Source organism: Mytilus californianus, unplaced genomic scaffold (genome assembly GCF_021869535.1).
Source record: "Mytilus californianus isolate M0D057914Y unplaced genomic scaffold, xbMytCali1.0.p SCAF_12, whole genome shotgun sequence".
Lineage (NCBI taxonomy): Eukaryota > Metazoa > Mollusca > Bivalvia > Mytilida > Mytilidae > Mytilus > Mytilus californianus.
The window spans coordinates 11,120,598-11,143,279 of record NW_026262604.1 but is presented as its reverse complement, the minus strand read 5'-3'; the positions used below and the strand labels follow the sequence as shown (position 1 = coordinate 11,143,279).

At 33.6% G+C, this 22,682-nt stretch overlaps 1 protein-coding gene and 2 long non-coding RNA genes across 3 annotated transcripts in view; 2 read left to right on the top strand and 1 right to left on the bottom strand.

The window, feature by feature from the left end:
* Positions 1-1,334: 1,334 nt before the first annotated feature.
* LOC127721367 (uncharacterized) lies at positions 1,335-5,048 on the bottom strand. The gene is made up of 2 exons (XR_007991183.1): positions 4,866-5,048; positions 1,335-1,961 (listed from the first exon to the last, which is right to left on the bottom strand). It is a non-coding gene; the product is annotated as an uncharacterized LOC127721367 (long non-coding RNA).
* Positions 5,049-11,849: 6,801 nt separating this feature from the next.
* The window catches only part of LOC127721359 (perlucin-like protein), a 126,635-nt gene continuing 115,802 nt past the window's right edge, over positions 11,850-22,682 (top strand). The window contains exon 1 of the mRNA XM_052228117.1: positions 11,850-11,901. The gene's annotated coding sequence lies outside the window, so the exon portion shown is untranslated. The remainder of the gene's footprint in view (positions 11,902-22,682) is intronic.
* Positions 17,896-21,998, top strand: LOC127721373 (uncharacterized). Its single transcript, XR_007991189.1, has 2 exons — positions 17,896-18,259; positions 21,170-21,998. It is a non-coding gene; the product is annotated as an uncharacterized LOC127721373 (long non-coding RNA).

The window sequence follows — 22,682 nt, the reverse complement described above, 5'->3', positions numbered from 1 at the left end:
TAGTATGCCAGTAACAGACAAAACCATGAACATAAGGTTAAGTTCAGATAGACCCTGTAAGACAGGCATATTTGTTTTTCATTCATTATTTTGTACATGAATATGCCGTTAGTTTTCTCATTTGAATTGTTTTAAATTGTACATTTGTCATTTGGAGGCCTTTTATACCCAACTATGCAGTATAGGTTTTACTCATTGTCGAAGGTCGTATGGTGACATTTAGTTGTTTATTTCTGTGTCATTTGGTCTCTTGTGGAGTGTCTCATTTACAATCATATCACATCTTTTTACTTAATATTTCAATATATACATTTAATAATCATACCATATACCAAATATAATAACCCATTGATTACACAATGTAGCATGTTAAAAGAGTACTTACCATTGACCAATGAACCATGCAAATGTGGTCAATGACAACTGCCAGACAGACATGTACTCCTTACATGTGTGAATCATTGCATACATATAGTTTATCTACTACATGTACTTTTAGTATTAGAAAAAACAGACAAAAACACAAAAACATGACATTGACAAATGACCTATTGCTAACAGTATCTGATAAACAACCCTAATCAGGTAACTTTAACCTTGATCACTGATCCATGAAATGTGCTTGAGATCTTTGTAGCAATCTGTATTAATTTGAGTGCATATCTAAATTTACAAAACAAAATTAATCTGGATCATTGTGATACTGTAAATTTAGAAATTATTGTGAGGTTATTATTAATGCAAATAATGCGACAGGGTGAATATTGCAATGATAAGAACTTGCATTCTGATAACTGAATTATAGATCTTTATGCAGATTTTTTTTGTAATCGCAATAATTAAACTCGCAATTTAGTCCATTCATTAAAAATCACAATAAATGCATGCAATAATTTCTGAATTTACAGTAGGTAAAAATGTTGTCAGTTAATAGTGAGACACAAGTTTTCCCAGACAATATATAATTCTTTTGGTTGTTTTGTTTGGTTGCTGTCTCATTGAACAAAACTATTTTATTTCTCCTTTTATCCAGAAAATATAACTTTTGAAATAGAAAATGAATAGCATATGGATGGAAAACAAATGCCAAATGATGTAAAATAATTCAAGTGGCCATTTAGGTCAGGGGTTGGTGAGGTAAAAGATGAGGCAAAGGCATGTGCATTTACCACAACTGCCACTTGGTATTATGATTTCCAAAATTTACAAATCTCATAGCTACCTTCTGTATTAAAGACAACTGCATAAATTGCAGTTTGCATATCATGAATTGTGTTTGCAGCAAAATTCACTATAGACAGCAAAAAAAAAAAATTAATTCAGCTCTATTAAAATTCATTTTTTGAAACATTTTTGATTTTTATTCCTAAAATGTCTATGAGATCAAATTTATAAAACATTTATTAGCATTGTAAATTTCAATATACTAGTAATTGTTGACATGTATACATCATGTACATGTACAATCATTAGCTGATCAGCTCTATATTTTCATCATTTTTATATCAATATTCTTCATCAGTGTTTTTTATAAGACTCAATAATCTGTATTCATCATTGGGACAGGTAGGTAAAGAAGGTCCTTTTGATCTTGGATTTTTTTTTTTTATTTTGACAGCACAAAAGCATATAGTTCCAAATTATAGTTGATCTTGGCTTCTTAAGTGGATTCTGACAACACTTTGGCTTTTTGCATATAGACACCAAGTGTAGATGATCTTGGGTTCTCTCATATGGATTCTGACAGTACTTTGATATACATGTACATGTAGTTCCAAGTATTGTTGATCTTGGCTTCTAATGTTGTTCTTAAGTTTCTGCACTTTACATATAGTTCCCAATTGCAAGACAAGATGATACTGGCTTCTCGTGTAAATTCTGTCAGTTCTTTGCCAAGTAAAGTTGAACATTCCAGGATCTTTCACAACAAATCACTCCTTCCTCTTACATGTACTTGAAGCCTGAAATTAAATGTCAGAGTAATTCTGTCAGAAAATCAACCATGATTGACATTTAAAAGCATAATGTAGTTCATATTTTAAATAAATGGGGAATGTGTCCATGGGACACAGATGATGCCCCATCTTGCATATAAAGTTATAAAGGAGCATAACTAAAGAACGGTAAGAGTGACACTACCCAAAGTTTTACTTGATCTGAATTTTGTTGTAATAAGTAATGTGTATAAGTTTCATAACATTTGGTTGAGGCAAACTGAAGTTAGAGAACGGACACCAATTTTGGGACATACGTACAGACAGACAAGGGTAACATTTAATGCCCACTCCACTACAGCGTAAAAAAATGAAGAATTTGTGGTAACAATAATGAGCAAACAAAATAAAATTACATGCACAGCAAGTGTACATGTAAATAGTGATTTTGTTTTTATATATATGTTGAATACAGACTTCTCGGGGCATGATGTTTCGATGCCAGGGACAAGTTACATTTCTATGCCTAAAAATTCTAAAATGCAGCTGAGCTACATTTGTACTCCTCGTCAACCAAATTATGCTGAGGTGTCTTTTAACCTGTTTGGAACATGGGATATACAAATTTTGTGTTTAAATATACTAAGCAAGCACAAAACAATATAAATGAATTTTTCAACTCAAATGTATGTGTTATTTGGTAAACAAGATAAGCCCTACGTGTATGTTTAAACCTGATACTTGACATTATGAAATTTTTTATACAAAAGAGAGATCGCGACAGGGCGGGGGTGGGGGGTTTAATTGTAAACAAATTGTGATCAAGACGAATCCATCAATAGAATGTATTGCCTCATACTGTAGTGGTTATAATTTACAAATCAGGCCATTTATATTCTCAAGAAAACAAACGAATCAATCGAACCCCTTGAGCGGGTGGACAGGGATAAGGGAACATGGGAATGAGGGATCAGGAAGCGAGAAAAGGGGGTATCATGTACAGGTCCGTTACCGTTAGTTAGCCTGGTCTGAGTGAAAATAAAAGTAACCAATTTGGTAGAAGTAAATCTTATGAAGATTATAAATAGAAAAAAAAACCTTTGATCTCGTGTGAGTCACTTTGTTTTTAACAATAAAAATAAACTTAATATATCTTTATTTTATTGTTATAGAACTATACTAACAAAAGCCTGATTTAGATAAAAGGAAGGGTACAAACAGACTCAGGGTAGGAATGTAAAAGGGATGAACGTGAATTGGAGCGAACATGATTTTGGGTGAAAGGACAAGAATTCGAAAAGAGAGGGGGGGGTTGAATAATCTGGAAAATATATTTTGCAATTTTTTTGTCTGGGAGCAAGGGGGATGGAATTCGAAGTAGAAGTTAGGGGAGACAATTTTAGAGTAAAAGGGAAGAGAAATGGGAGTTGGGGATAGGGAGTGGTAATCATGAACCCCTGTCCGAGGGAAGTTATGGGGTACCCCATTTTACAGGTTGGGAACAAACCCTCTATATGGTGTTCAGGGGCGGATCGAGACATTTATAAAAGGGGGGTTCCTAACCCAGGATAAAGGGATGGGTTCCAACTATATGTCCAGATTCAGATGCATTGATCGTCAAACAAAAGGGTGGGGGGGGGGGTCCAACCCCCGGAACCCCCCCCCCCCCCTGGATCCGCCACTGGTGTTCAAACCTGTATAGAGGAATAATCCTTCTATAGAGGGATAAAATTATCCCTCTATAGAGGGGTATTTTTGTTTAGACTAGATTTAAAGCAAAATAGGGCAGAATAGCATTTTCTACTTATTATGGCAGTAACCTGCTACATTTGATGCACCAATTGATGTACTTAATTTCATTTCACATGCCCAGTTTACTGCTAAACTGACTGAATATACAATCTATTGTACACCATTATACACCTTATCGCTATTCCCGCTTGACCCCAGAATCTGTCCCGCTTGAACCCTTGACGTCATACAACAATCACTTTTCCATTGTGGTGTCAGATATTTTCTATTTTGACGTTAAAATTTTACGGGAACTTTTGTGATGTCCAGTAATGGCGGACAAATAGCGATAAGGTGTATTTAAAGCTGTGATGATCAGGTAAATTGCACTCAGTTATGCCTCACTGAACAGAATTTCTATTGTTAGATTTAACATAAAATTTAAAGGTCAACTGCATGTCCCTTTTGTTGTTGATCAGGTGTTCAGATAGGTATACAATAGATTGCAAGTTCTGTCACTTTAGCAGAAAACTGGGCATCCCAGGCCATTTTTTAGTAAAGAAATACAGAATACAGTAAAGTGCAATAATTGATGCATATATAGTGCCAGAGATTATAGCAAATGTAACTAGAAAATGCCATTCTGCCCTATTTTGCTTTAAATCCAGTCTAAACAAAAATACCCCTCTTTTATCCCTCTACAGAAAGATAATCACTATATACAGGTATAAACACCATATAGAGGGTTTGTTCCCAACCTGTTTTACTAGTCATTATAGACGCTAACGATAAATATTTAACTTCATTTGACCCTAACGTGGCTACGAAATTAGATTTTACGAATGACGATATAAAAATCAAGACTCATTTGACGCTAACGGTAGCGCAGATCATGAGATGCTGAAAATGACCGTCCCCTCCTCTTTGACTGTTTGACCCGGATATTTTTTCAAAACAGGCTATACATGTTCACAACTTGCCAGTTAACAGGTTAAGGGTCAAGTAAACACATAAATAAGATACCAGCCATAACGATTATACATAGAACAGAAATTTAGCCTATGCAAGGTTTCAGCCGCAGTGATTTTCTACAGTAGCGAGTATTTTGAGATAACCCCCCACTTTGTATTTTTCGTGATACTGATAACATTCGGCTGTCTAATATATTAAAATCTATGTTTTCTTATGTAATGACTCTACCTTCATCGTTGTCTATTCGCCACTATGTCTGTTATTCATGCACATGGTCGTATTTATCAGTGCAGTATGCTGCTCAGCAATGGCGACCCTGAAATTTCTGTTGTCCGATTATGGCGCCAGATTAGAGGGAAGCAACTCGCGCCAGACAAAATTACCGTATTTCACCAAAATAATCAAAATTTCGCTTTTTTATAACAAGCAGGTTATTGCAGTTACGATCATCACGTTGAAGCGGATTATGTAAAATGTGAAGAGTCAAAAATTAATTTTATGGTTCAATAAATTCAAAATAAATAATAGACATTCATTATAAATAAATTTCTATCAAAAATAAGGCTCAAAGAGCTTTTTATATTATTTATATTGACAATAACAACGTACACACATGTTGGCGTATGAATACACAACGTCAGAGTGGGCGTGTCGCCATAAAAATTGACAACATTGAAAGTAAGGTAATACTTTTAACCAATCAGAAGACAGTAAATACACCAAATTTATTTATTAAGAAATAAACATTGTTATCAAATACACTATCAAAACTTTTAAATGTTTTTAAATAATTTTGTATTGGAAATAATTTTGATCTGAAAAAAAAAAATTCAAAGCTTCAGCCTTCACTCCCAAAATAATTTTAGTTTTGTAAACACATGAAACGGTAACCATTCTCATTTTTTTTAGGTAAATAGTCATAGCTTTGATTCATAATTTGATTACATGTCAAGTTATACCCCATGATATTGTTTGAACTTCAAGGAACGACACAAGAAGACTATATACTGTGAATTTAAAAAAAAAGTCATTTTTCACTGTCGTGAAAATTGGTATTCTATAACTTTTTCTATGGTTAGCTCTGCGAAACAAGATTGTTAAGTTCAAGAAGCATAAGTTATCAGAATAAATAAGCTGTTGCACCCTTTCAGCATATTTTGTAATATATGACTCCGGGAGGGAGCACTTCCTATATGGAAGGTGATTAAGACGTGCGGCTGGAATAGGTCACATTTTCCAGCTTGAAAATATGTGAATAGGTGGGGAAACTATCAGAAATATATGATACGGCCAATAAAGTTCCCATTACTTGTTATATGAAAAGCCCTGTTATGTTTTCACAGCCGAAAGTCTTTCTGTAAGTAAACATTACATAAGGAATCTGAGCCTCAGACCTAAGCTCCGAGCAAAGGTGATGTTTTCTGGATTATGCCGGAATAGGATTCTCGTCCGCTCTTGGACTTATAGAAATTTTTTTTTTAACCTACACAATATATATGAAAAGATATACATTTTTAAAATCTAAATTATATGAAAAGGGTGGGGTAACAGAACCCCAACGACATACCCTATCAATTAAGTATTGATGTCCCCACCCCCGAACATATGACAAGTGCTGTTGGAGTTATATATTTTTTTAAATTCAAATGTTTATTGCCATATAAACTTTAAACAACAAATTTGTGACAAATACAAAAAAGTTTACAATATAACTGTAATTCAAATATATATATACACAATCAATTTACCCTTTCGCCGATGAGTCCCGGTTTACCACAGACAGTCCCGTTTTACCGGGATCGGAATACCTCTTTTATATTTCCCGCTCAACAGTGCAAACACGAGTTATATCTTTCTTTGTTGAATACCCGGATGAAAGTGTAAACATGGCGCTTTCGTTTGTTGAAAACCGTGTCAAAATCAGAGGAAATTTACGGAATTTACGAGAATTTGAAATGAGGGAAAATTTTTTTTGAAAGAATATGGAAGAATTGAAGCCAAACTAGTATACTTTTTTGACATAAAATGTCGTTTTATGTACAAAACACTTGGAATGGACATCGTTCATTGTATGGAATTTGTACAGCCTCATTAAATTTTTGAGAATTCACCTAGATAATGCCGAAAATTTGAATCAGGGGCGTATCCAGGATATTTGAAAGAGGGGGGCGTAGAATACATTCTTGCGCCGAGCGGAGCGTGGCGAAAATTCTTTTGGACCAGCCGACCTTTTTTTGGCTAAAAAACATAAAATAAATGTGAAATGCACTAATGTTACGATTCCTGACTTGGAGCATGTATATTTTATAGTTAAAGTGTCAGGGTTTGATATTTTTTATGCCGAATTCTCTCCATTAATTGTCTATGGTATATTAAAATGATTGGATGGATCTTAACAGCAGTAGACCAATAACGAGAAATTCCAAATTCTAGGGTATAGGGCGTTACTTTACATTTCAATAGTCCTAGGCCAGGATTTTATGAACGGGAGGCGTAATTCCGGTTGCCCTGGTATAGGGTCCATGGGGAAGGTCAGAAGCTCCTGGATTTCAACAATTTAGCATCAAATTATGAAATATTATAACAGACTCCATGATAGACAAATTGGTGAAAATAATCTGCCTTCGGATCATTCAAATTATGTATTGATTAACATGTGGATATCAATTGAATCTTTGGAAGAAGTTGTAAATTCTGTTTAAAGGTTATATGAAATGGGCATGAAAAATGAAAAATAAATCTTTAACGATAGCTTTTTCTGAACTTTTGATATATATATATTTATCCATACCCGACCGTTTTGTTAAAATATTCCTTTTCACTGTTTTGGTCTTTTGGAAAATGTTGTTTGTGCTGTATTTATACCCCTTTAGGCTTTACCAAGAAATTTGTTTTGCATGCACACGTATAAAGATTGCGGTTTTTATCCAACGCAATCATAGGTTTGAACGTTGTTTTCAGTTTAGTAGATATAAAAAGATGTGGTATGAGTGCCAATGAGACAACTCTCCATCCAAGTCACAATTTATAAAAGTAAACCATTATAGGTCAAAGTACGGTCTTCAACACGGAGCCTTGGCTCACACCGAACAGCAAAATATAAATGGCCCCAAAAATTACTAGTGTAAAACCATTCAAACGGGAAAACCAACGGTCTAATCTATATAAGAAACGAAAACACTTATGAGCCACATCAACAAACGACACTGAACATCAGATTCCTGACTTAGGACAGGTGCAAACAGTTGCAGCGGGTTTAAACGTTTTAATGGTACCAAACATTCTCCCTTTTCTGAAACAATAGTGTAACATTGTATTTATAATACCCCGTTCTAGATAGTCAAATCTGACCCCTTCCAATGCAAGGCGAAAAAAACATAACCCCATTTCAGACAATTTAGCTGAAAATGCAACCCCGTTTGTCGGAACATACCCGGTATCATATATATAGCGAGTATCCCCCGGGTAGATGTAGAATGGCCATTGGGGAAGTGTCACACAAAACAACCATTTCATGTATAGATTTACTTACCGCTTTGGTTGTTTAAAAAAGGTGTCCAAGTCACCCATCGGATGGGGGAATCAGTATAAAAAGAAATCAGAGTATGTGTTTAAATAATGAATATGATAAATTGCCATATTCAATACAATATAAGCAGATAACGATAGTTTTTTTTTTTTTTTTTTTTTTTAAAGGGGGGGGGGGGGGGCTACGCCCATTACGCCCTTACCTGGACCCGCCCCTGACTGAATATTTTATGAAGAAAAAATTATCAAAACATGAACAAAACTGTGAACATGGTGTTAGTGAATGAAATGAAGACACAAATAACTACAGACAAGTTTTTATTGACATGTATTATGAAGATCTCCCACTTGAGTAATAGTAGCCAGGGAAGCCATCGTCTCAGAGTAGCTTCTGTCTGGGCAGCTATCGGTGAAAGGGTTAATAACAGTAAATAGTCCCCTGTCCTCATTTCTAATGACTTTTTAGTGTAGGACCCTAATTTATTTACTTGTGATGGTGATGATGGATTGAGCATAAACATCACCCTTTTTTCATCAGAAAAATCTTTAGGGAGCTACCATTTGATTTTTATGGGGGGGGGGGGGGGGGCTAGGATGAAATTTGAAAAAAAAAGGCAGGACAGGAGTTTTGAGTTAGAAAAAAGGCAGGATGAGCAACGTAGCAAAAAAAAAAATAGGCAGGACAAAATTTTTCATCCTAGCCCTCCCCCCCTCCCCCCCTTAAAAATCAAATGGTAGCTCCCTTAAAAATAAAAGTTTATTTCCAAATTATCAAAAAAGTTGTTTTTCGGTTCCCTATTTAATTCACAATCTAATTTATTATACTTCATGTCAAAATGCCAGATTTTGATTGGTTAATACAAGGGAGACAATTTACTCTATCCTATGGTAAATACTCTATTACCCTTCACGGAGACGCTTGATCAAGTGTGCGCTTTATTAAATACGGATGGCTGTTATGTACAAGACGTCATAGTTTATTACTTTGAATTTGAAATTTAATAGACAGTAATAACAGAACATTCAGTATAATAAATTAAATAACACATATCTGAGAGATATCGCCTCAGTTGACAATGTTTTCTCGGGGTAACAATCTGCTCTATCACCATCTCAGCTATGTGTTATTTATATAATGTTACATTTAAGGCATAGTCTCTGCTCTGGGTCTCTCTAGGAATATTAAAATGTCTTCCTTTTTCCATATTTAAATTATGGTCACTAATTCTTAGATTTGTTATCAATTTTCTATATGTAAAGTTTGGTTTTCTTAAATAGTCTTCAAAAAATAAATTTGGTTTAAGGTTCTTATATAGATAAAGTTTACTTTTTTCATCAATTTTTTGCATCTTCTTATGAATCAAATTTTCAAAGTAGTTTTTAGAACTTGTTTTTATATACCCTTTAAATGAATTATTTATTTTTAGATCTGAAGACTCTAAACTATTATCTTTTTTGATTTGTGTAATATCTAAACTAAGTTAACATAGAATATTTTTTAAATTGGTAAACCAGGCGTATACTCCTTCCGTGTCTAAATTTTTTCCAGGGGACTACTTCCTATATACAAGGGGATAGGATGTGCGGCCCTGATTGGAATAATAAACTATTTGATTTGATTCGATTTTATAACGAGTTTTCCCCCTTTTAAGTTAAAAAATCTTAGTTTTTCTTTTTTCTTTTCTTCAACAATAAGACGACCTCTTGTCACTCATTTAAGGAATATCCCTCATTAGGGGATTGTTCCCAACCTGTTTACCTTCGCGATCGCTCGCGTGCCTTTTCCGTTGTTTTGATACTTTTTTTTTCAATTTTAACAATTTCAATACAACTATCCGTTTTAGTTGACTTATTTTGCCTAAAGTTTTCCTTATCACCATCGCCATCTGCCTTTCTCTTCCCCCGAATAATAATAGAAAACATTGAAATTTGACGATCCGCCATTTTTGTCAATGAAAACAAATCAGTGAGGCGCGATTTGTATTCAAATTTTTACGGTGCGGAACCAAAAAAAATCCGGAATTTGAAAAAAAAGCCGACCACCTCCTAAAATGGAAAGGTGGTCGGCTTTCAAAAGAAGGTGGTCGGCACACCCGGCTTAAATGCCGAATGGAAAACACTGGATGTGCCGCTGGAAAAAGTCACATTTTCCATCTTGATAATATGTGAATAGGTGGGGAAATCTATCAGAAATATATGATAAGGTCAATAAAGTTCCCAATATTTGTTATATGAAGAGCTCTGTATTTTTTTCTGAGCTCCGATCAAAGGCGATATTTTCTCGATTATGCCGGGATGTGATTCTCGGAAATATGGGAAAAGGTTACATTTTACCTACGCAATATATAAAGGGTGGGGTAACAGAATCCCAGCGGCATCCCTATCAATTAAGTATCTTGAAGTGAATTGGAATATCTACAGTTTTTTTTTTGCATTTTAGAAAACCCGATCGATGCTTGGGGTCATCACGATTCACGAGTTGATTTTTTTGTCAATCACGATTCACAGAAAATAAATTTCAATGATCACGGATCATGAAAATAAAAAAAAAAAAATCTGTACAAAAAACAGATCACGATAGTGAAAACGCGTCGATCACGAAGAACGAAAATAACCCATCAAGCACCTCCTTTATGTGTATATTTCTAAGAAATAACAAGATAAAACCCTTCAGAAGCCCCATTTCAAATCCATCCCTGTGACGTTAGGGGAACGACCTTTCTGCACAACGCTTAGCGTGACGTCACTTTGGATACAAAAAGAAAGCGCTTCACAAGACAATCACACACTCAAGGTGTCTTTGAAGTAAGTTTTGTAAGACTGCTCGCTATATTCAATTCAAATACAAACCAAATACTTAACAATTGTTTGATTTGTGTAATATCTAAATTAAGTTCACATAGAATATTTTTTAAATTGGTAAACCAGGCGTATACTCCTTCCGACGTTCCGTGTGTAATTTTTCCCAGGGGACTACTTCCTATATACAAGTAGCTGCGGAACCGTAGCTCTTAGGTCCTTATGTTATTTTTTGACTATTTGCGGACCGTCCGTCCGCAAATAGTCAAAAAATAACATAAGGACCTAAGAGCTACGGTTCCGGAGCTAATATAGATCTACAAGGGAATAGGATGTGCCGCTGGAAAAAGTCACATTTTCCATCTTCAAAAAATATGTGAATAGGTGGGGAAAACTATCAGAAACATATGATAAGGTCAATAAAGTTCCCAATATTTGTTATATGAAAAGCTCTGCATTTTTTTCTGAGCTCCGATCAAAGGCAATATTTTCTCGATTATGCCGGAATGTGATTCTCGGAAATATGGGAAAAGATTACATTTTTACCAACGCAATAGATGAAAAGGAATACATTTTTAAAATCTAAATTATATGAAAAGGATGGGGTAACAGAATCCCAGCGGCACCCCTATCAATCAAGTATTGAAAGAAGTGGAATATCTGCAGATTTTTTTTTGTATTTCAGAAAATCCGATCGATGCTTGGGGTCAGTCAGACAAAAATGGAAACTATTGTTTCATTTTATTTCTACCATAGGGTACATTTAAATAGTATATATGCTTTATGTGTATGTTTTTCAAAGAATTAACTAGATAAAACCTTACATTTCAAATCAACCCCTGTGACGTCAGGGGAACGACCTTTTTGCACAACGCTTAGCGTCAAGTCACTTTGGATACAAGAACAAGACAATCACACACTCCCAGGTATCTTTAAAGTAAGTTTTGTAAGACTGCTCGCTATATTCAAATACAAACCAAATGTTTACAGCGCAACAGGTATTAGTATCCTTCACTTACATGTTTTTCATATAATCAGTCGGAAAGCAACAAGCCCTTAGAAACGACATGATTATCTTGTTTAAAAAACGTTGACCGAACTTCTTTTCGTAACCAATGTAAACAAGATGGCGGTGATAATGACACAATCCGGATCGACGTTAACAAAATTTATTTTCAGTTCGCGTTAATAGGTCTTAGGGGACGACCATTTGATATTCTGGGGGGGGGGGGGGGGGGGGGGGGCAGGAGGATTTTGAAAATAAATAACTCAGCCTTGATAATCACAAAAATAAATGGTTTGTTCTGTGGTAGTTTGAAAATAAATTACTTGACTTGCAATGTATTGAAAATAAATAACTCAGCAGGTCTAATCGAAAGTATGAGATGGCACCAGATTCTTCATAAATTCATCTTTTTTCCAAAAAAAAAAATCGGGAAACACTTCCCATATCTTTTAATAATAAAAGTATAAATATTATTTAAATATACTTGAAATGTCAGAAAATTGGTTTCATTTAACTTGAGGTTAATTGTCTCAGGAACACTTACCTCACTTTTATTAAATCAGGGCTGTAACTACATTGAGACAAATGCCTCATGTAGGAAATTTCAAAACCAAACGCTTGTCTCCATATCAAATTGTGTTCACCGTGAGTGCCTTGCAAGAAGCAAGTTCTGTTCTCCCTCAGACGTAGCCCCTGATTTTTTTTATTTGTCTTTTGTTCATTGATTGCCCTTCTGTATTCTGTTAGTGTTGCATTCATTTTGTAATTTAGTAATTTTATTATTAACTTGATCATGAGTTTAAAAAAACACAGCAGCCACAGACTTAATTATGTGAATTACATTTTTGCTTTATCATGCATATTTGTCTTTTGATGTTGTCCCTAGAAACTTAAGTCTTACACTGAATCTATAACGTGATTTTGCTTTGAGACCAAAATATTGTCAAAAAATTATTAAAACAGAACTTGCATTTTCAGTTTAAGAAAGGGTCTGGGGAACACCCAGAAAGCATGATTTTGCATCATTTCTTCTATAGCTTCTTGGGCCTTCAGCGGTTCAAAAACCCTTCAAAAAAAGTTTCCCTCGCTCTGCTCGGCAAAACATGTTTGCCAATATTTTTAAAAGAGCCTTAGGGTCGGAATATTTATTTTCTGCTAATCCACAAATTGACACAAAAACTGACCCTCCTCCCCCCCCCTCATAATCAAATGGGCGCCCCCTAAAGTAATTTAATTTTTGTGATACAGATCACCTATTTGAAAGATACACATACAATTTAACTGAGTCAAATTCAAACAAATAGAGCAGTCAAAATGAAGTCTAGAATATAAAAATAAGAATAAACAGGGGCGGATCCAGGATTTTAGGTTAGGGGGGGCGCACATTTTTTTGAGGTAAAATTATCGAAATATTCTTTTAATATTAAGCTGAGGACAACCCATGCTTTGCAAATTTTAAGGTGGGCACGCCCGCCACGCCCCCGCCTGAATCCGCCCCTGATAAGAATAAGAATATTTTATTTTTCTATTAAAGGGTCCTATAAAGAGCTTTTATCACATTACATACAAATACGTAAGATTAGACATAAATTGAGAAACATAAAAGAAAACATCACCGTTTTACATAACTGTTATATAAGGTCAGGACAGAACCAGATAATACAAACATCTATAAAATATACCACTCAAAATAAGTTTATTTGTGGGTAATTTGCATTTATTATCTTTGAACTTCTCCTTATCTCCGGTGTTTTAGATAAATACTTTCCCAAAAATTTATATACATCTAAATTTTCTTGTGTAAATAGCCATGAAAACCTCAAAAGATTGTCACAGTCTATAAATTGAAAAGTATTGCAGGTTAAAGAAATTTCAGTAAAAAACTCATTTTTATTATCGACATATAGTGGGCATTCAGACATAAAGTGTATCTCGTCCTCAGCTTTATTTAACCCTTTCGTACCGAAATGATCCTTTTGGCACCACGGAGCTGTGGGCGAAATTATCCTTAAGGATACCTAAAATTCTATTTTTAGAACGACAACTTCAAAAGTAAAAATACTAAATTCTAACCATAGGTTTCGGTTCATGGTGTAAATAAAGTTAAAATAATATAACATAATTTTAGTTTTACAATGGTTGAAAGGATATATTGTTCATCAAATGCGAAAACTGGAAATAAAACATGAAAAAATATCGACTCCATTTGCAAAATGGCGAAACGAAAAACTCCTCGTTGAATCGTTTTTTTTTTCATGAAAATAGTGTAAGTATTCAAAGCAACAACGAATCAAATTAAATTTTTAATATAAAATTACAAACTTCAGGTTATTTTTGCTTTAACTTCAGGATCGTAGTTTATTTTTAAATGCTTAAAATGTCGAGCAGGTGCTTGTACGATAGTAAAATTTATCTCGGTGACATCACATTTGCAAACACAAATAAAGCTAATTAAAAATAGTTCTTGTCGGTCATTTTACATATCAACGAATTGATAAAAATCTCTAGAATTTTGGCATATTAATGTAATCCTTAATTACTTTTTTTGTGTGCTAAAAATACAAAAATTCTAACGACCTTAAATTGAACCGGAAATAGACATCGTTATGGAAAATATGTCAACAATCATGGCGGAAAAATATTACACAATTTATGCAATCCGGTAAAAAGTTTGTTTTCGCTTATATTTCGTTTACTTAGAAGTAAAAATAAAATTATCAACTAAGTAAGACATGTAACCTGACACTGTAGTGGTGTTTTCTGCTATTTTAATCTGTTAATTTAAGTAAAAGAAGTGATGAAAGGTATGTCTCGTATCACCGTTGGGTCACTTGTTCAGTCAAAAAAGGTTAACAAAATGTCGTCTGATGAATCTGACGAATTTGAAGGCTTTTCTGAAGGTGAAATAGATGAAGCTGAAGCTAGATGCCAGCATCAGTTACTTCAGCAGGGTTTAGGTGAGGCCAAAAAAAAAAAAAAAATCTGTGTTTCCGGTAACCCGACCGACCCTGTTTTTTTTAGCCCCGACCCTAATTTTTTTATTGGATCTTCAAAAAAAATGGTATCAACCGACCCTGTTTTTGACACAGGCTTCTATTAATCGACATAATTATTTATCTAACTTGCTTCTACTGGCACAGGAAGCCAGTAAAACATTTTATTTATGTCAAAAGGTATTCCAAATAGGTTAAAAACCAAGAAATATGCACAGCAGGTGCTTCAAAAACATTGCAAATGGCCGCACTTCCTGTATTAGAAACTAATTACGGACCCGGACTTGGAAAAACCATGATAATTTTCCGGATTTCGTTTTAAATGTCAAAAAAAAAAAAAAAAATCCGACCTACCGACCCTATTTTTCAAAATGATGTTACCGGAAACACAGATATTTTTTTTTAGGCCTGATGACAGTGACGGCTACATAGAATCCGGTGATTCAGACATTGATATCAATGATGATATCCCTGGACCTGCTGGTGATGCTGGTAATGTCTTTCATAATCATAATGGTTGGCATGAAAACTTTATATATCATGAACGAGGAATGCCTCACCTTTTCACACCCTCTGGAATCTCAGGGCCAACTAGGATCATGCCACAAGACAAGGATCCTATAGATTTCCTTAAGCTTTTCCTGACTGACATGCTAATTGAAAATTTGATTGATGAAACTGACCGCTATGCCCTTAAACAGAAAGAGCAACACCCAAATCAGAACAAAATGGCCTGGGTAAGACCTTCAGTTGCTGGGATGAATGCTTTTCTTGGACTCTGTTTCCAAATGGGTGTTGATAGGAAACCATCTACCAAAATGTACTGGTCAACTGATCATTTTTTGCATACACCTGTATTTCCGCAAACCATGAGTCATGACAGGTTCACACAGATAATGAGATACCTCCACTTTTCAAACTCAGAGTTAGAACCATTACCAGGTGCTGAAAATTATGACCCCTTGTTTAAAGTCAAACCATTAGTAAATCACTTCAATGCCTGCCTCAACCAGGAGTATAACCCTAAAAGAAATGTCACTATAGACGAGAGTATGATTCCGTTTAAAGGTAGAGTTCAGTTTCGACAATACATGCCAGCAAAGCCACATAAATGGGGAGTGAAGGTGTGGATGCTAGCTGAGTCTCAAAGTAGCTACATACAGTTCGTAGACATATATCCAGGGAGACGTGCAACTCCTCAATTACACCTCGCCAGTAATGTTGTCAAAAGGTGTCAACAGGGAGCACAACTATAGGGTAAAGGGTACCATGTGTATACTGATAATTATTTTTCAAGTCCAGAGCTTTTTGTAGATTTATTTGAAAATTATGGTACAGCAGCGTGTGGAACAGTCCGAATAAACCGTAGAGGACTACCCGTTGATATAATTTGTAAACGACCAGAAGGCATAAATCAACGTGGGGATATGAAGTTCCGCCAAAAAGGATGTCTTGTAGCTTCAGCTTGGAAAGATAAAAAAAATTGTAAATGTCTTGTCAACTATTCATGACAACAGTACATCTGAAGTGCAGAGACTAGTCAATACAGATGGCAATTTCTCTAGGCAAAACTTTGTTTGTCCAAAAATGGTTGCAGATAATACTAGTAATATGGGAGGTGTGGACCGTACCGACCAGTATATCCAATATTACTGCTACAATCATAAAACAATCAAATGGAGTAAGAGGGTTTTCTTTGTACTACTGGAAATGGCAAAATTTAATGCTTTTAAACTGTTTATCATGAGCAATAACCATCCATCTTCAATGACATTCCTTGACTTTACTTTAAATATTGCAAAAGGATTAGTCGCAGGCTATTCATCTGACATCCGCAGGGGAAGACCATCACAAGTTCCACTTGAAAACAGACTTGTTCAGAGACATATGCAATCTAGTTTCAACATGAAGTCAAAATGCCATTTATGCTACATGAGGACAAAAAATGGAAATCAGGAGACGGTTAAACAAACCAAATTTGGCTGTAATGATTGTGGAAAACACCTGTGCCTGCCTGAATGCTTTACCAAATTCCACACTGTAAGGAATTGTTACAACTGATCAAGGAAGTGGACAGAACTGTTTTCACTACTGGACGAAAAAACAACTGTCCATACCAGTAACAGTCGTTGTACGACTGTCTTAGTCTGTGGAAGACTGAAGATGACTGTCAAAGAAACTGATACAGTTGATTAATGTCTGTCCCAACACTTTTATGGGTTGTGAAAATCAAAAAATGTTATCAGCAGTCATTTAAGGACTGTTGCAGTGGTTTACGGGGTTGTCACAGTCAAATACTATTTATTACAGTCTTTCCAAAAGTTGTGGCAGTTGTATAATGTTTGTCCCAACCTTTTAATAGTTGGGACAGTTGAAATTTGTTTGTGTCAACTTTTCAGACGTTGATGCAGTCAAAAAATGTTTGTTACAACGTTTCTAGAGTTTGGACAGTTGTAAAATGTTTGTTACAACTTTTTAAAGGCTGTTACAGTCATTAAATGTTTATTACAAATTTTAAAAGGTTGCTACAGTCGTTAAATGTTTAAAACAAACATTTCATAGGTTGTTGCAGTCGACAAATATTTTAGCGTCACGGTAGCAACTCAGTGTAAAAAAAAATTTACGTTTCAACCGGCTCTCAAGATTTGATATAGTTGTGAAATAGCCCATAATTTATACTATTATCATCTATTGTGCGGTTGTTGACTTGTTTTGTTTTTTATTTATTTATTTTGCGATCGTTGTTTGTCTTTTGTCGTTTTCCGTTTATTGCAATAGCATTGTCCGTTTATTTTTGACATGTGCGTTTGATTTCCCTTTAGGTATCTTTACTTTTTATTTTATCTATTCAGATTCGTTCATAACTGGTTTTACATACCAGAAGCCTTCGTTTAAAAATAGAGTGTTAATATTATTGCAGAAGATGCTAATGAATTCATTCAAATTTATATTTGAAAAATTTTTGATAACTTCTGATCGAGGAATAGAAAATGTACCGTCGGTGTACCTGAAGTAAATTTAAAGAATATGACTCAGTTACCAATATTGTACAGCATAATAAAACAGTTTTAATTTGAATTACTCTCCATGAGGGATATTTCCGATGATAAAAAAAAAATAATTAAAACTGTCAAGTTTCATTAAAAACGGAAAACAATTCTTCACCGTGAACGATTTACCCTCTTTATTTTCTTGTCGGCAAACTGGACCTGCAGGTCGGCAAACTATATTTTACACAGGAAACTACAGATGTTAGACCACATGTACAATATAAGCCGAGCTGGAAATTATAATCGGTGAGTAGAAATGATCAATATTTTAAAGCATGTTTATCGAATAATCATGGATCCAAGATCTTCCTACAGACAGGCTATGAATCGACGATCTATATCACCACACTCGTGCATAGTTGCATGTTCCAAGGCAAAGTTAAGATTTGGGCTTGGAAAAGTTGTGCATCATTGAAATTCATGTATGACACCATTCCCCCTCCCCCTTTTATCATGTGTATGTCATTTAATCCCTTATTTACTTTGCATACATCACCCCATGGGTGACAAGGTCAAGGGAATAAAAAAAGGTTACTCTTGATCTTCATCGTCTTACTGTTAAACTCTAACATGTGGGGCATTGGTTAACTTTTGTTGTGCGGGATGGCCTTTAACAGGACCTATACATCATGTACATATTGTATGTTAATGTATTGTTAACTCTCTGGTCTTAAATTTGCATGAAATACTTGTCACTGGACTTTTTATAACCAACAACCAACCAATCTTTACATGTACATATCCATATAATTGTGTTACTAATGCTGGATTACAAGTATTTCCCTGGTTTTGCTTTATCAGCTGATAGTTTTGGTTCTATTATTTAAGAATGCATTGTGACGTCACAATTTCCATTGAAAAACATGCATAGTACAAATTAATATGACGGTGTACGAAAACATATGATATGACCATAAAGTTTTATGAAAATTATTAATTTTAGTGACTTATTTAGCAAGTATGCATTTTCATTCAATTTTTAAATAATTCCCAAATATGGACAACAAAACACGAATATATTTGATAATATATTAGGCATTGAAAGTGAATATGTATTAGATGGTTAAAAATAACATTAATCATCAAAATAAAACAATATTATTAACTTAATGTTCCTGAAACCATGCACAGAGTCATAACCATGATAACAGTTGCCATTTAAACACAGTTGATTAAACAAAATGTGCTAATTCAATTAGTAATTGTTTCATCATGTACTTAAGGATTCATATTGAACAAGGGTTGTGGAGGTTGTTGCATCTTTTCTCAAATGAATAATTACAATGAATAAAATATCTATAAATATTTCATCATGTTAATTGCTACATGCACATGGTTTTAAGTTAAAAAGAAATAAAAACATATTAAAAGAGCAAAGTTAGCATCATAATTATATTCTTTTTAGATTTAACATAGAATATTAAATCACTATACATTTGTAAATACTTTGAACCTAAACTATATATTTTCATGTGAAATTTTTATATAAATTGTGCCCTGTACCATGGTTAGTCAAAATTCATTTATTCCATAAACATGATAAATGTTATCTAGTAGTAACATTCAAGGGTCTTTTTATTTATTCCACCATTAAAATGATTAAAGGACTTTCTATTCATGAGTCAAATTTGTGTGTTAAATTGTGTTTTGGTTACTTTATTGTTGTCTTACTGTTGGGTTGATGCATCATTGATATATAATTATATCCCACATCTCCTTTCATCATGTGCATTCACATCTGACTGCAGATTTTTTGCCTTTCCTACATAATTATTGTATGTTTAACATTCAATATGTGCGGAAAACATAACAAACAAATCTATCTGTAAGCATATTTTTTTTTATCTAAACATGGTATAAACTTTTTTAAAGTATTTTATGAAGCTCAAAATATTTTTTATAGATATTGTATTATCAAGTAAGTTGTCATAAAATTTACTGTGTTAACTGCATTGTATGTCTAATAATTTAGTTTAAAAATACCTTTTATTCAAATTCAAAATAAATAATTAAAATATATGTATTTACTGAACATAAATTCATGACCATGCAAATGTGACATTAAAATAGGTAATAATCAGGATGTTAACACTGGATAGGTAATAATCAGGAATTCTTATATACATGCTATAGCTAATATACAGATTAAGACACACAATAGTTTATTGCCTTGGGGAGGAATTTTAAACTGTCATGGGTATATATTGAGGATGATTTTATAATGATGTTCACAAATTATAATTGTCCTCTTCAAAATTTTGATAAATTTTTCAAAATAAATTATAATTTAAGCAGTTAAGAAAAATATGAAACAGCAGGATATAATATTATTTTGGATACAAATTATGCATATTTTAAAAGTTATCTGAGTATTGATTTATCAAAATAAAATTGGGTAAATAACTAAAATAAAATAAAGAAAGTGTTGTCTGAGCTGCAAAGCATTATTTAATACAAGCTGTAATAAGTAAAAAGTATTCTGGGTAACACAAAAGATGTAAAAGTAAACTCAAGGATTTAAAACATTAACAGGGAGGGTTAAGCCTTGGAACAGTATATATATTATCCTGATTAACCTTAGGACAAAGATTCTACATTTACATCACAAAGGTTTATTCATTATATGCACTTGACAAAGGGAAAGTCAATAGCATCTATATAGTAACAGTGCATTTATTTATTTAATTATTTTTTTCATTCTTTAAACTTTTCTCTGTAGTATCAATCTATTTCATATTAACATGAACAAAAGCAATAACCTGTTGTGTTTTAGAGAGGAATAACTATGTCCATGATGTCTGACTTTAAAGAATTGATGAAATAAAGTATGGTGTGAGCCTCAATAAGACAGTAACGCTTCAATGAAAGTACACAGTCACACATAAAAAATTGTTAATGTAGGAAAAAAGACAATACCATATATAGAATTTAGACCCCCTAAAAAGATTTATTCTTCTTGTTTAAAATTGGGACTTAAAAATATAGTTGTATAAGTCCTAGAAATTTTTTGTCAATCAAATGAGGATTGCTAGTTTTCATCTAGGTAAATACAGTTATTGTAATTGACTTTCTTTTAAGTACCGTACAATGTATATAGTATTATGTTAGTTAAAATTTTACTGTACTTTTGTCTCAATGTATATTTTTTTTTTGAAGATTCATATTGGCTTGAGCATGACTCCTACTTAGAATATGAAGCCTGCTACATGTGCACTTTGATGCATAGGAAATATAGATGTCACTGAGTCACTCTTATAGCTGCAAATTGTGAAACAGTGGATTAATTCATTATTTTGTGCTAGTTATTTATTGTTTTTGGAAATAATGAATAGCACTTGCAGCATTATTCCATGATGATGATGACTTGTGATGTTAGGATTAAATTGGACAAGAAAAAAATTGTGCATTGTACATGTTGTACAAATAGGAAACTTACAAATTGTATTAAAGGAGGACCACAGTACTGGATGACTAAATAACTTGGATAATCGTGATAATTATTCATTTGGTATATCAATAATGAATTTGGAATAACAAGATTTCATAGTTTCAGTGCATATTATAGTGCAATCATACATTGTATCTGAATTCCATGAATACCTTGGATAATTATTCATTTGAAATAGCCATTTGGAATAATGAAAATTCATAGTTTCAGTGAATATTTATAATAATAGTGCATCATATCTGAATTCATGAATACTTTAGTGGATAATCAGTCATTTTAATATAATAACAATTTGGATAATGTGAATTTCTAGTTTCAGTGAAATTTACAAAACAGTGTATGTATATCGCATCTGAAGTTTATGTTGGCATTGCAATTGTTTACTACCACCAGGGTGTGTAAAAAGACCTTAACCACCCATGAGGGACTCTCGTAGTCCATCACAATTGTTTATTGTCAAATGACTGCTGGCTGTACTTCAAGTCTGAATAAAAATCTAAATTAGTGCCCAAGCATATTAAAAAAATAAACCATGTACTTCAAAGTATAATTTTATTGTCCCGCCTGCAACAAAAGTTGAAGTATGCAAGAAATAGGTATTACAATCTGGCAGCGGCTACAGTGTAACCTATTTGTATAAAGCTTCACTAGGTACATTTTAGAAGCTTAAAGACCTGGATACTTCTTTCATGTCTTTATGTTCAGTGTGATGTTATGAAGTTTCTGTTAGTAACTTGTCCGTTGCACTTTACCTGGTTTTCATGGTTGACTGACTGTTTGAAAAAATTATTACTGTTTGAACAGTCATACAGTGAAATACTCTCTTACATGTACATGTATAACATGTAAAATGAGTAATTGGACAAATTTATATGGTATATATATATAGGTATCTTGAAAGGTCTACATGTCTCATTGTCTGTCAGGCAGGGTTAACCTGACCTTGACTTAATTTCATGGACATGATGGATAAGTGATTAAGGTTTTTTCAGTTACTATGTCAAGTTTGTTTCTCAGATACTTCAAGCAGTAGGACTAGTAGGTATATTTGGTGTATGAAATGATTGTAAGGTGAATATACAGTCAGGGGTCATATTAAATAAGTGATTTTTAAATCACTTATTTAAGTAGCAAATTCGAAGTTTTGTTACAAATTGTGATTTTGTAGTTTTACCAAAATTTTAAACACATAGGTTTAGATAATATCTTTTCATTAGTAAA